Here is a 13,833-nt window from a genome sequence, read left to right as displayed (position 1 = left end):
TAAGGCACAGAGGCTTTTCATTTCGGTATGTTGGAACATTTAAAAACATTACTGAAGCCTGATAAAACAGAGTTCTCCCAACATCACCGCTCATTTTCCAATACCAAGTCTTGTTTAAATGACCAGGCTAATCATCTTACTTTTCACTATGGCTTGTTTGTTTAAACTTCAAATATAATTATAATTATGTCTGAAACAAATGAAACACTGACACTCAGTAATCAGTGATCAAACACTCAGTAAATCATGGATTTATATTCAGTTCAAAGCATGGCATGCAGAGCTACCTGTCACATTACAATGTCACTTCCCAAGAACATGGGTTTTAACCATGGTTATTTAGTATGATGGAACGTAAGAGTTTACCATTTAAATACATTTACAGAGTCGTAAAATACGTGCACACATCACTTGTGGAAAGATATCTCGTAGGCCCTTTAAGTGACACAATGCCAAGAACATGTTTCCTGTAGGTCTTATCAATGGTAACAAATTACAGCTTCTTCATTTAATTACTACATACTATGACAATGAATGTTTGAATGCATAGCGTGCACAACATCCTTTTTCGGAAAGATATACATCGATAGGGTCTTTATAGACAACGATGGCCTAAAACACTTCTGGAGTCTTTCAATGGTCAAATTCAGCAGCTTCTTCCGATCGCCTGAATGTATTCAGCATGACTCACAACTCTGTGGCACTGTGAAAGAGGTCAAATCCCTCGCTTCAATGCCGCGATTAAAGTATGACGGGTCAGCTGGCCCGGCGGTCAAAGCTTCCTCCGACATGAGCTGCGTTCCCTTGAGGCCTGACTCAGCCCCAGGGCCCCCTGACAATCTCTAGAGACGCCATAAGGGGGGGGTTTGATCCAGGGCTGGGTCAGCCCTCTGCTGCATGAGCACAGCTGAAAATTCAAATGTGTATCTCCTCTTTCCTTCGATTACAGTTCACAGTTCAAACACACGATTGCTATTCGCCTTGGTTTCTTAAGCTGATGGACTGAGATGTTAGACCTCACACACTTAAACATGACAAAAGCAATACACACCTTTTCAGAAGAAGCATGGGAAGCTACAGTAGCAAATCTTATCTATGTACCTGGATGTCTTTACTGGTAATTGATTTGCTACTTTGATGACTCTTAAAGCCTTACTCCAGTGTATTTTGTTGTCCGTGCCAACACTGTGTCTTCACTTATTAAAAAGGCATTTCATATTAAATAATTAACACTATTTGACTCCAAGAAGAACTATAGGACCATACATAAGAGTATAACATATACTATTTGGCCTACAGCTTCAAAAGACTGTCAGTGGCCGCAGTGCGGCCTTTAAGAACTGTGAGGTGCAGTGCGACTGAGGTTTCCTTCCCTCAACACATCACCCCGCTGCCACCCTGGTCGGTCAAAATAATGACACATCTCCTAAACGGGCCTTGTGACAAGCTGTCCCATTTCTGAGAGACAGGGGGAGGGAGGGGGGTCTGGATTCACGCAGGACAGCAGAAAATAACGCCTATCAACAGAAAAACATGAACAAGTATAGGGGGGAAAGAAAAATGACACAATAGCCCTGACAATTTGGAAATTATTCCGGATTAAGTGAGTGGGACCTCCTCTTTTTTTCCAGGGGATATTTGCAGGAGTTAACTCTAAATGGTGCTGATGCTTGAAAAATGCAACACCATCGCCACAAATCCAAATGTGCCAGGATCGCATTAAAAGCACTACAGATGAAAGGTGGAGTGTTGCTCGGTTATCCGACAACTACTCAATGAGCTATCAATGAGGGATAGATGGGACACAACAGAGAGCATCAGGTCAACTGAAAGACCAGCCCAATACTTGAGTTTTGGACAAACACGTTCTGTGCGACGTGATACAATTTAATCCTGGCTGGGTCGGAATTGAAAATTGCTACATAATTGAAATCATAACCAATAGGTTTACTGCAAATAATCTGTTGGGTATGTTGGATGCCAGGTGCCTCAGATTATCATGATTGTCCATGGAAAAGCCACCAACGACTGACAAACGGAGTTGCCATGAGCTACAAATTCAACAAGGTCTGACGCCTTTGGTCAAGGCTGAACCTTCTTGAGTGTTGCCAACTGTGTTTTTGTTTTTTTTGGAGCGTGCTTACTCTGTGTGTGCGTGCAAAAGGGTGTGTGTGGTAGTAGTTGTGAATGAAAGGGGAGAGGTGTGGAGGCAGGATTAGTTTCACAGTGGTAGCAGAGGGCAGTTGGAGGTGGTCCAGGGTGCGTGGAGCTCCACTCAACGGCAGGGCCCGGAGCTGGAGGCTCCGCAGGGCCAGGAAGTGCTGTCCTGAGCAGATGGGAGAGACCCTTGGAGCAGCCCCCTTAATCCTGGGAGGCCTCATTACCAACCGTCCTCCCAACAGCATGTGCGTTTTAGTGCTCTGCCTCTCAATCTGTATCTCTACTGTCCTCTTGTTCAAAATAAACCAATGTCTGTAAAAGTAAAATGTAAAAGTAAAGATCTCAGACAGACACATTTCTCGAAAAAGGTATATTTACATAAAAATAAAAGAATACGCACGCACACACACACACACACAAAACTAGGAACAAAAGCACCTTAAGGGACAGCAACCCTTTTCCATTTAAGCCCTAAAAACCAGTCCTGGGATGATTTTTGTGTTATATCTCATGCACTTCATTATAATCCCATCTGTGACTAAACCAGGTCTCCCTCACTGTGCTTTCAATAAAATTGCATAAAGGTAGACAAAATTGTCATCAATTCTGTCTCTTTAAAGTTATGCTTGCTGCATTGGGGAAAATATTTTTCTGTCATTTTAATCTAGCCCTGCCCTGCCCTGATGAAATGCAAAACAATTTCTTTGACAGAATCTATGAGACAAGGGAAAAAGGCTCAACAAAAGTGTTGAAAACGTGAAACTATATTTTCACATTTCCCTGTGATGTGAGTATAGGCTAAGCGATGAAGGAGTGATTGATATGAGACTTCCTGAAGCTCAAGAGAGTCGTTCAAAAGGTTCATTTTGGAAGGACAAAAACATGAATGGAATAATAAGTCATGTTTGAAGATAAATAATGCGGACCTTTTTTCTGGAAGACAGCAATGAGACCTATGCCAGTTTTTCTGAATACAAAAATGACTGATTACCACCAAAGAGTCTGAGGCCCATGCAGGTTTAGGTTTAGCTGCCTGACAGATGCCCAAACACACACACAAAGTCACACAACTAAAATATTTTCCCTTAGCTTAGACGTACAAATATAAATAAAAGTATGAGAACTTTTCCCTCACAGACATAATTTTGTGTCTTGAACTAGCTAAACTGCATTTCTAAAAAAAGTTATGAATAAATAAATAAATAAAAATAAAACATACACTTGCATTTATAAGTCAGCTTTAATAAGAATGTTGATTGGATCAAGTCCGTATCATGTTCTTAGTGTGTTAGACTGTATGTTAGGCATGTGAGACAAAGAAAACCGGCAAAGAATTGCAAGTTAACTTTTTCTCCATCTTGTGCAGGCTTCAGCCTCTGGGCAGCTTTAGGCCATTCTGATTGGTAAGTAACTCAGCATTGTGTTGGGTGTCCACATGGAACACCTAGCACCGTTCAGCTGGCTTGACTCGAGAGATTCTATGCTTTTAGAGTACATGGCTTTCAGCGTGCACAGTAAACAAACCTCTCAATGCAACTCCCCTCCGATGCTCCTCTCTTCATCTCAAGCCTTGCCATTGGCTTATGAGTTATTCTGGGAAGCTGGCTGTTATCAGTATACTTGTTTATTTTCACATTGGCTTAGCCTTGCACTACATAAGGGACACCCAAGTGAACTTGGACATAAAATTTATGTGATGCCTCAATCAAATACCAAATCTTATGATGGCACCTAAAACAGATTGCATTTTTTCAAAGATTGAAATATTTTTGACGTATGAAGTGCTTAGTTTGCGTACGTGCATTTTTCACGAACACATAAGCCATAGAATCCAATATGATGCCAAAACCACTGGAAGGACACAAAAAACCAACATACTGTGCCCCTGCTAAAGGGCCAAGCACATGAACTGCCCTTGCCTGAAACTTTTGCAACAGGTTACACCAATTGTGAAAGTATAATGGTAGGCTACATTTTGTATAGGCCTAATTACACACTATATTTATATCAAGACTGAGCACTTACTTCACATGCTGTTTATATATTCCCCTCGTTTCATTATAGCATTTCCTTCACCAAGTGCTCGATATCCGTTTTGTGCATATATGCAAAGTCAGGAGGATTGCTGAATTTGTGCCAACAAAAGCAGAGCTTTAGTGAAAAAAGCCATCATTCACTCAAATCGTCCTTAACAATGTAATAAGGAACAAACCTCAGTTTCACTACATTTACTCTGATATTTAATATCTGCCCCTTTTTCATTCTCTTCGTGAGGCGATTACAATTTCTACTTCTGGACAGCCGTTTAATTTTTCCAAATTATTATAACCTGTATGCTTGGAATGGAATACACATTCATCCAATTTTCTTCTGCTGGCACCACTTGCTTTGTCTTGCAGTGCTAAGCAAAAGCCAGCACCTTCTACAATCCCATTATAAATGATCTGAAGGCACAGATAACTGAAAGAGCAAGACAGAGGCACATCTCATGAATAAACTGCTCTTGAATCCAAAAGCCATGTGCAGAATGTCTTGCTTTTTCAGCATGTAACACTCCTGTTAGCGCTATGATTTATGTTTCATGCGGCCGAGCACTGGTAATAGGTGATACGACAGCCTACCACTTTAAGTCGGACTTGACAGATGAGATATTTTTTAACTGCGGGAAATTACAAAAGCCCCTTCCACTTTGTCACCGAGTATTAATGTCATGAAGAAAGGCCATTCATTGTGCAAGCTCGGTGTCTTCGGTCCCCGGGAACCCAATGCAATCAGCAGCTTCCACACATATTAATGGGGTCCTTAGCATTGCCGCTGAAAGCCCTAACGCGGTGCAATATTCTTGCGGGTGTGTACACACAGCTTCTCATTAATGGCAATTTCGTCCTGTTCTAGCGCATAGATGAGCCCGGGGGTCGCCGATCGAAACCGGACGTGCCGGTGCCGACTGTGGCCGGCAGGCCCGCAGAATAGCCGAGTGCGTCTCCCAGGGACGGGAGGGTTCCGTTGGCTGCGGGTCTGTGTTGAACTGGCTGGGGGAACCACGTTTCAGAGGAGGGCCGTGGATGTCTGTACTCACCCAAATCGGCTGCAGTGCTTACCGCATGTATTTGGCTGTAAATAGCTCATTTGACATTCCAAATTTTGGAGGGACATAGGCATGTCAAATTAATTAACAATAACAATAATAACAAGAACAATATCAGTAATAACAATGTAATGGCAGGTAGAGGAACTGTACAGCCCCACTGTTGCTGCTACTGTCCAATTATGGAGGCTTTTGCTATGTTGATTAAGTTCATCCAATCAGAGTTGATTGGAGGGGATTCCGTAACAGCAAAGAGACAAAAAGTTATACAGCATAACCTAAATAGCCACACAATAAGAATAAGCTATTTAAATCTGACAATATAGATCTTCAGTGTAAATAAATTCAGTTAATGACACAGCGAGATCAATGCCAATGTATTCAATGCAAGCAAGCAAACAGAAGCAGACTGCACACCAGCAAATGCTTAATTCAGCTACGTACCACTCTCATGTTCCACGTGGACTTTCGTGCACCAATTAAAACTATTAATCATGAAACTCAAAACTGGATCAATTCTTTCAGCATCGGGATGCGCTGACGGATCGAGACCTGAAAAGCTTATAGATTTAAATTGGTCCTGATTAAAGAGATTTGCTCTGCTCACATTCGAGTGAAATATTGAGTTGCACATGGCTTTGCTCTTGGCCCTGTTCTTTTGTAGTCTTGGTGAGGAAGATCTAACAGTAGGATGGCTAGTAACATGGCTTTTCTCCAGGGTTTGTGTCCACATGACTTTGCTCTTGGCCCTGTTCTTTTCTAGTCTTGGTGAGGAAGATCTAACAGTAGAATGACTAGTAACATGGCTTTTCTCCAGGGTTTGTGTCCTAGGGATATTATAACACCCTTTAGCCTCTCTAGCATCAATAGAACAGGACCAGAACAGGATTTTTCAGATTAGAAACATGCAGAAAAAATGATTGAATGTCTGTCAAAGATGAGTTATTTGCCATGACTTGAATTGTTTATCTGCACTGCACTCTGCAATGGACTGTGAAGTGACAATTTTACAAATAACAATGTATTGATTTATGGAGTACTGCACTGTTTCAAAGTCCAGAAATTGTGAAAAGAACTGCAGCATTTCTATAACAAGTCTGTGCGACAAGTTCTACATATCGATATGTTTTATTGTAGTACTGCGTATTTCACAACAAACAAATAAATTAAACATTTGGGTTTTTTATATCTATATCTAGTGGACTGCATTTATATAGCACTTTTATCCAAAGGGCTTTACAATTGATGGCTCGCATTCACCAGAGCAATTAGGGGTTAGGTGTCTTGCTCAGGGACACTTCGACATGCCCAGGGCGGGGGATCGAACCGGCAACCCTCCGACTGCCAGACAACCGCTCTTACCTTCTGAGCCCAGCTATGTCGCCCCATATCTGTATTAAGTATGAATGAATTTTCACTTTCTACTTCCTGCATTTCAGCTACTGTAATGCAAAGGAAAAATAAATATCAAAATAAATAAATCATTCCCTGTATAATGAGTTCTCAGAGTTTTTTACTTTGCGCTTGATTAAATATAATTTGTTCTTGTCAAAGCCAAAGTTTTCATGTGTTCAGGTCCAGATGAGTACTTCTATGCACTGCTGTAGCCTACGGTCTGCTAAATAATAACTACACTTAAATACAGATTACAGAATCATGACCCAGCCAAAGGAACCTGAGACAAAGAGCTTATTTGTTTCTGATGTGCAGGATTGTATTGTTCAGCCCTTCAACGAGTGATGCTCAGTACAAGGGGGGCACGGTTATTAATGCGCAATAAAATGTCAAGCTGCAGCCTGACTTATTGTTGTTCATGCCACCCCCTGTATGTGAAGACAGAGCGTAGGGAGTTGTGAATCTTGAGACTCGTGACCTTCAGCTGTTGGGTTTTACCATCAATGATCCTGGAATAAAATGAGCGCAATGCAACACTGATGCATTCGCAAACAGAAACAGTAAATTCACAGGTTTTATGTAGGCTATTCAAGATGAAGCACAAATCTGGCCACAGATTAGCATTGGGCTATGCAATAATGGCTTTGACCACTGATGTCAACTTTCCCTGGGCACTAAAAAAAAAAATCCAGTTGTACTGTGGACTGATTCTGGTATAAAGCTGAAATAACATGCAGAACCGCCATTTTGTCTTTGAAAACCTTTAAAAGGTTGTGGCTCTTGGCAAAAACAAAACAGGCGAGTCTAGACGGAAGATGTGGGGTCACGCCAAAACACTGCCCTGAGAGACGGGGCATTCACCCAGACAGTCCGGCAATGTCTGTTTTTATATTTATACACACCCGTACGCAAGCTTGCAGCTGAAGTGAAAAAAGCCAGACGCTGAGAGGGGACGGCGCTCATTAGCAGTCATGGTACAATCACAGACACTCCGGTGAGGTCTGTCAGGCCAGCAAGGTGTACAGCGTCTGGGCGACAAAATGCAGGCAATGTCAAAGAGTCCTGCAGAATTCTGGGATTTAATTATCAAAATAGCACTTGCCCTTGATGTACCAACAACACAGTGAGCGATTTACAAGAAGGAAAATCGCTTACTTAATACAGACCTTCCATGTACATTCTACGCAGTCGCAGTCAAGCAACCCAAACTGGGCTTTAGTCTAAATTCCACAGCTCCCATGCACTTGAGTGACATTCAGGCTCTACTTGAGTTTTTCCCTCCAAGCACAACACTGTATATCAGCAACCTTGAATGTTAAGTCATCCTAATTATAATCATAATCCACGTGGCAGTCCACAAAATACTGTGAAATGTTACGATTCACATTCCAGTTTTCAGTGCTTTTCTACCCTTCCTCGGCAAGGACAGAGTCATCTTCTCTAACATTTTATGAGACTGGTGAACACATTGGGGGCAATTTTTGACCATTCCTCCCTACTAAATCTTTCAAGATTCTCCAGATCCTTTGGTTCGTGCCTGTTGACAATTTTGAGAAATGTCATGGTTTCGGGTTCTTTTGCGGCCACAGCCATAACATTGTTGGGATTTTGAAATAGTAAAACCAAGCCTCAGGAGTCCCTAAAGGTAGCCTCTGAATGTAGATTAGTTACAAGAATTCCACTCTGGAGCTGAGCCGATTTCTCTTTGAGCCTGCAGTAGTCTGTCTTCTACTTTTTCAGGTTTTTTACACATTACCAGCCCAACGACTTTATAGAGCGGTCATTTACACTTGGAATTGCAACACTATTCCGTGGGGCATCTCCATAAAGTGTATTGGCTAAACTAAAAGATTAAAAAACGGCAACATCATCAAATACCAAGCCAAATCTAATTAAAACAAAGAAACCAATTTAGCAAAGCAGTTAAACCTCACTGCCACAAAAAGAAAATAATAGTAAAATTGATTCAAGACTAAAAAGGAGGATAGACAATTTCCAATCAAACCTTTATTGAAATATGTTTAAAATTCAATCAGTACTATTTTATTTTTCAGAAAGATCTGAGTAAGTGCTTCAGCAATTGCCATGCATGCAATAAAATCAAACTGAAAGTCCCTCTGTTCTTACGATGCCCAATTTCTACTGCATGAGCATTTCAACATTCGCATTGGCCCCAAGGTAAATTGTGCGAAGCCTGTGATCTATACCTTAATTAGGAAGGCCTGGACTCTGTCACGGCTTGTAATAGCGGTAATGCTGAAAAAAAAGCAGATTCCTTCAGCTCCTGATTGCCCTTTTCTGCTTTCCCAAAGCCAACTGTTAATAGAGACAGATCACAGGTGGTATGAACATTAAGCTCAGCCGAAAGAGTCGGAAATTATCTTAGCTTTTTTTAAAGTGATTCAAGTTAGCTTTAATTTTATGGCTAGGTTCACAATGTGTGCACTCTATTTCCACTAACCCGAACTGAATGCCAAAAGTAGAATGCACTCGTTAAAGCAAATTAATTGAAAATATTTGACAGCAAAGCAATCAGCCATGCCCTCCTGAGGAGAAAAGTGATCTCACTACTTATTAAACTGATTCACAGTATAACAGGCAAAAGTGCAAATCGATAGCCGTTCAGAAAAGCCCAAATTTAACACAGTAGCCTACTTCACAGGGGATATATGGTAAAATCACAGTTTTGAAAGTATTGTTCTGTGTACTTTGTGATGAGAGTCAGCACGTCATTTCTATTTACTCTTATACAATATTATTTCTGTTCTTTGTGACTACTTGTGATGTTGCTTAGGCTAAGTATTGACATGTCCCTAAAATCATTGCTCAAAGTAAGCACAAAGTCCCATAGTCTCAGTTCCATAGTCTCAGTAATTCCAGGCTTGCTATGTCCAATGTTGAGCCAAGCATTTAAACAACCACTACGCTTTAACAAAACCACATTCAAATTCGCTCTAATTTAGGTGAGAAAGGATATTCCTTTCCATGTACATACTTGTGTGATGTCAGTTAATACCAACACACAAAAAACTATGGGGTGTCAACCATGTAGACTCTCTGCATTACTAGCAAACCAGTTAAAGGGCAGTCACTATTAAGAATTAGAAAATTCAGGTAAGGTACAGGATGCTCAAAGGCATCTGAATAAACAAATCCTCGAGTGAACTGATAAAACCGATTTAAATAAGCTAAAGAAGTATATCCGACAAAAACACCTCCCAGAATTCAATTTGCTTTGAAGCCAGTGAATTGGGGCATGCCGCATGTGATTATAAATGTGAAGTAGTAACAGAATTGGGAAAAACTGGCCAGTCACCGTTGTAGTAACACAAAAGATAAAGCATCATTTGTTTATTCATTTTGAATTAGGCTAGTATTCATAATTTACTGTGTATTAATAGAAGGCTATGTGGGAGCAGGATTATTAGCAGGGCTAAGACATACTGTGGCGCTTCCACTTACTGGTTCCGTTCCAGATTAGAGCCGCTCCATTTATTCACATAGAACTGCTTTCTTCCAGTTTGGCAGCAATAAGTGATTATGACCCAGTCTGCTTTATCCCTATTTTCAATAACATGGGAAGCGCTCCCTTTCAGAAAAAGGGTATTACGGCATAGATGCCGAATTGTAGGCTCAGGATTCACCATTAGGTAGGCTGGCGTCCCTCCGTACAGAAGAAACGGTGTGTTGGAATGTGCCAACGGAAGCCTGTTGCCAAGGGGAACTGCCAAAAGAGAAACCCTGTATTGCCGACACCTCCCTCGCTGTGAAGCAGGCTTGTAGTTTTGTCTTGTCAGTTTTTGCTTGGATTCACTCTATCACACTTTTTCTACATTGTCATTTCTCTTTTTTTTACCATCTGGCAGGCCATTATTGATTTGCACAAAGCACCATATATTTTCATTCCTCAAACCATTGTGATTTATATCAGGAAAGCTGACTCCCTACTACAGTCACTTTGATTGTGCATAATGATGATGCTACAAGCGATGCACATTAGTGCACATAAGTTTTAGTTTTACATTTAAAAACAGAGCAAACATTAAACCTTTGACCCTTGTAGCTCTTGTGTTCACAACAGTGTATAGGCTAAATTAATAGTATAAATATTCTGCTCTTCCAAGTAGGCTATATGGAGTAATAGATACTTCAGTTGAAATATAGGCCTATATATATATCTTCCCACCTGCACCCACTGTATATGCCTTGAATGCAAATTAATGAAATCCTGCAATTTGATCTATAAAGGTTATTTTACCAGAGTGTTACAAACTTCCAGAATCACCACATAATTTGTGTCTGCAGCCACAAAACAAATTCTACATGCACCACCAGTTATTGCGTTGCCTTCTAGCTATCTCTAATCGAAGTCAGTTGAGATGTCTGTCTACCTTACAGCAAAGCTAGTAGGCCTAATTAGCTTGTTTCCGCAGGATACAATTAGACACTAGGGAATTCCCCACATGCACAGCCTCTGTAGCTGATATAATTCATTGAAACTCACTCTCTGACATTTGTGTGCACACACACACTCACAAACAAACACTTTTCTGTAAGGTTAATGACAAGATTAAAAAAATAAAAAACCCTGACAAAATCTTGCTAGTCTGAGCTCTATTTGCTAAAGTGATACAGTAGTTCACCAACAAATTCAATGTCAATTTTTGGCTCTCGATAAGATGTAGCCTAAACCTTCATAGAAATTTTTTAGTGACAATTTACCATCTGAGCAAATCCACAAACAGCTAGTATTGTTAGCATTGATGTCTGAAAAGCCAGACAAAGTACTGGATGGTAGTATCTCCTCAACAAGTAACTTTGCCATGTGATTCATTTGACTATGTGTGAACATGTAATATAGAACGATAATTTAATAGCTTCGAAAGCTATATTGACAGCAAACTACTTTAAGTTGAGGTCATGCAACCACAACAATTATAAACTTTTAAAAGCCATTTGGTTCAATCTGCAACAATATTACATTGGCTAAGAATGTAGAATGTATCAACAAATGAACCACATGCCAGAGCAATTTGGTCAGAAGCCACAGGGAGGTCATTTAAACACGCATTTTCTAGCATTTCTAGCAAGTCAAGCACACAAGGACTCCTTAACCCTGAGAACATTGAAACACACATAGTGAATTAATGTGCTGCTGTTTCAAGGATCACCTACCCACTCAATTTGAAATAAAGGAATCAGAAACTAACGTGAGTTTAGACAACTGTGAGATTAGCTGTGTCCAGAACAGAATTGCATACAGCACATCTCGCAAACAAGTAAAGTTAGGAATAAATTGAGGACAGGACAAGCAAACGTCCCAAAGCCACCCACCCCTGATCTCTCATCATCAGCTCATTAAGGCCAGTTCAGCAGAGTCAATGGGGCTGCTGTGCAGTCATTTGCAAGTGACACTTCACTGTGCACAGAGCGACTGAAGGGAAGCATGACTTGCATCATGAATACTTAACAGTGCAATGCATTTGACTGATGCATTTGGTTTAATATGTATTAAAGTGAATAGAAAAGGGAGCTTAACCAGCAGTCTGAAGAGAGCACCCTTGAATTGAAGGTAAGCCCACTGGACTCTTTGACAAACCTTCAGGACCAAAACATCAGAATGCGACGTAACTATGAACCAACTATGAGGTGTCAAACCTATTATAAAACTATTTTTTTTATTATCCATCAGCTTTAACCATTTTTTCATGAATAGATTAAATTATAATTTACTACCACACCTATCCACTTACCTGAAATAATCAAATTTTGATCTTGTTAGGCCACATGCAAACATGCAATATTTACTTTTCTTTCTTGAGAAAGGAACACATGTACACATGTATTAGGCTAAGACATCATAAATATCTGAAAACATAAATTTGTTGCATGGAGGAGGATCCACCCACCATCAACACTGCTGACCTATCCAACTGCAACTAATAACAACACTATCTTCCAACACTGTCTTATGTACCACTCCAAAACAGAGGCCTGTGAACCTCAATGCAAGGCTAATCCCAGTGCAACCCTGTAGCAGTATGTTGTTTGGAAAAACACAGAAAACTCAATATACTGTTCAAAGCTCCAGAAGAATATGACAGCTACCTACAGCTGTGGAGAACAGCGCGCAAACACTTGGTTTGTCTGGTTCTGCTCTCGGGTCTGGGTCAAGCCAGGATTCTTCCAGTTGCCTACGGGCAACATAAAAATCAATTAATAGCTGTGATCTCTGAGGCGAATCTTGCCTGTTTCAGTTCTTGACCACTCACTGAGCAAACGGAGGACGAGCAGGTCACAGCTTTGTGAGGTGGAGACAGAAAGTGTCATCAAATCAAATCTCTACAGACACTTTCTTGTTCCTTTTTATTTTTCTCCCAGATTTATAACTGCCACTCATAACCGCAAACCCATCCCGTCAATGCAACCTAAAATTAGGGAAGGCGCACAGTAGCATGTGCCGACTCTGAAATACGCTTCCTTTCCCTCTGCTTCAGCTGCGCACTGTTTGCACCTGAGAACTGCGCAGTTGGCACAGCTGCTGCGAGGAAACTGCAGGTGCCCTGCCTACCAGAACCTGCTGTCGTACAATGGGCGAGGGAATGCCCTACCAACAGAATTACTCCTTCCCAAGGCAATGCTGTGTTTGATTGGGCACTGCCCCAGCCCACAGTTGGCACAGACACTGTCTGGATTTGATTCAGGAGCATGGAGAGCAACATACGGCTCAGCGAGATACAGTACCTCACCCAACAGCCCCAGTTACCTTGAGATTGTGTATATGCAGAATTGGCTTACGTAATGGTACTGGTTATATGCTGAATGAACAGAGGTACGGGTCAGTTCAAACATTATTAAAAATATATTCCAGCCAGTAGTCTTCCTGTCTAGTGGATGTATCCTACTCACATCCCAAAGGGGAACTTAGATATTCTTGCCATTGTTCCCCCCACTGTTCAAAGATGCGGGTCAAAAGCGTAGCCCATTACACAGCACAGGTGTCAGGTGCGATGGTTCTTTAGTCCACCCACGTCCACAGTGCAACATTTTTTCCATCTCTCACCGGGGTCCCCTGCTCCACCTCCCATTCCGAGATGGAAGAGTTCTTCCACATGGCCGTAATCACTCACATACTGCAAAACAAATCTTGTCATCCCAAAATGGCAGTGACATAGGAAATCAATAAAGAA

At 41.1% G+C, this 13,833-nt stretch overlaps 1 protein-coding gene across 3 annotated transcripts in view; it reads right to left on the bottom strand.

Annotated features, from left to right (window-relative positions):
• The window catches only part of LOC135252617 (phenylalanine--tRNA ligase, mitochondrial-like), a 109,069-nt gene that overhangs the window by 90,375 nt on the left and 4,861 nt on the right, over nt 1-13,833 (bottom strand). The window contains exon 1 of one of the 3 annotated variants that reach the window (XM_064330899.1): nt 12,756-12,780. The exons of the other annotated variants lie outside the window; for them this stretch is intronic. The gene's annotated coding sequence lies outside the window, so the exon portion shown is untranslated. Of the gene's footprint in view, nt 1-12,755; nt 12,781-13,833 lie in introns of those variants that run through there. 3 annotated transcript variants of the gene reach the window in all.

The sequence above is a fragment of the Anguilla rostrata genome, chromosome 4, assembly GCF_018555375.3.
Source record: "Anguilla rostrata isolate EN2019 chromosome 4, ASM1855537v3, whole genome shotgun sequence".
Classification (NCBI taxonomy): Eukaryota; Metazoa; Chordata; class Actinopteri; order Anguilliformes; family Anguillidae; genus Anguilla; species Anguilla rostrata.
Note: the sequence above shows the minus strand (reverse complement) of the source record. Positions and strands in the feature narration are given on the sequence as shown.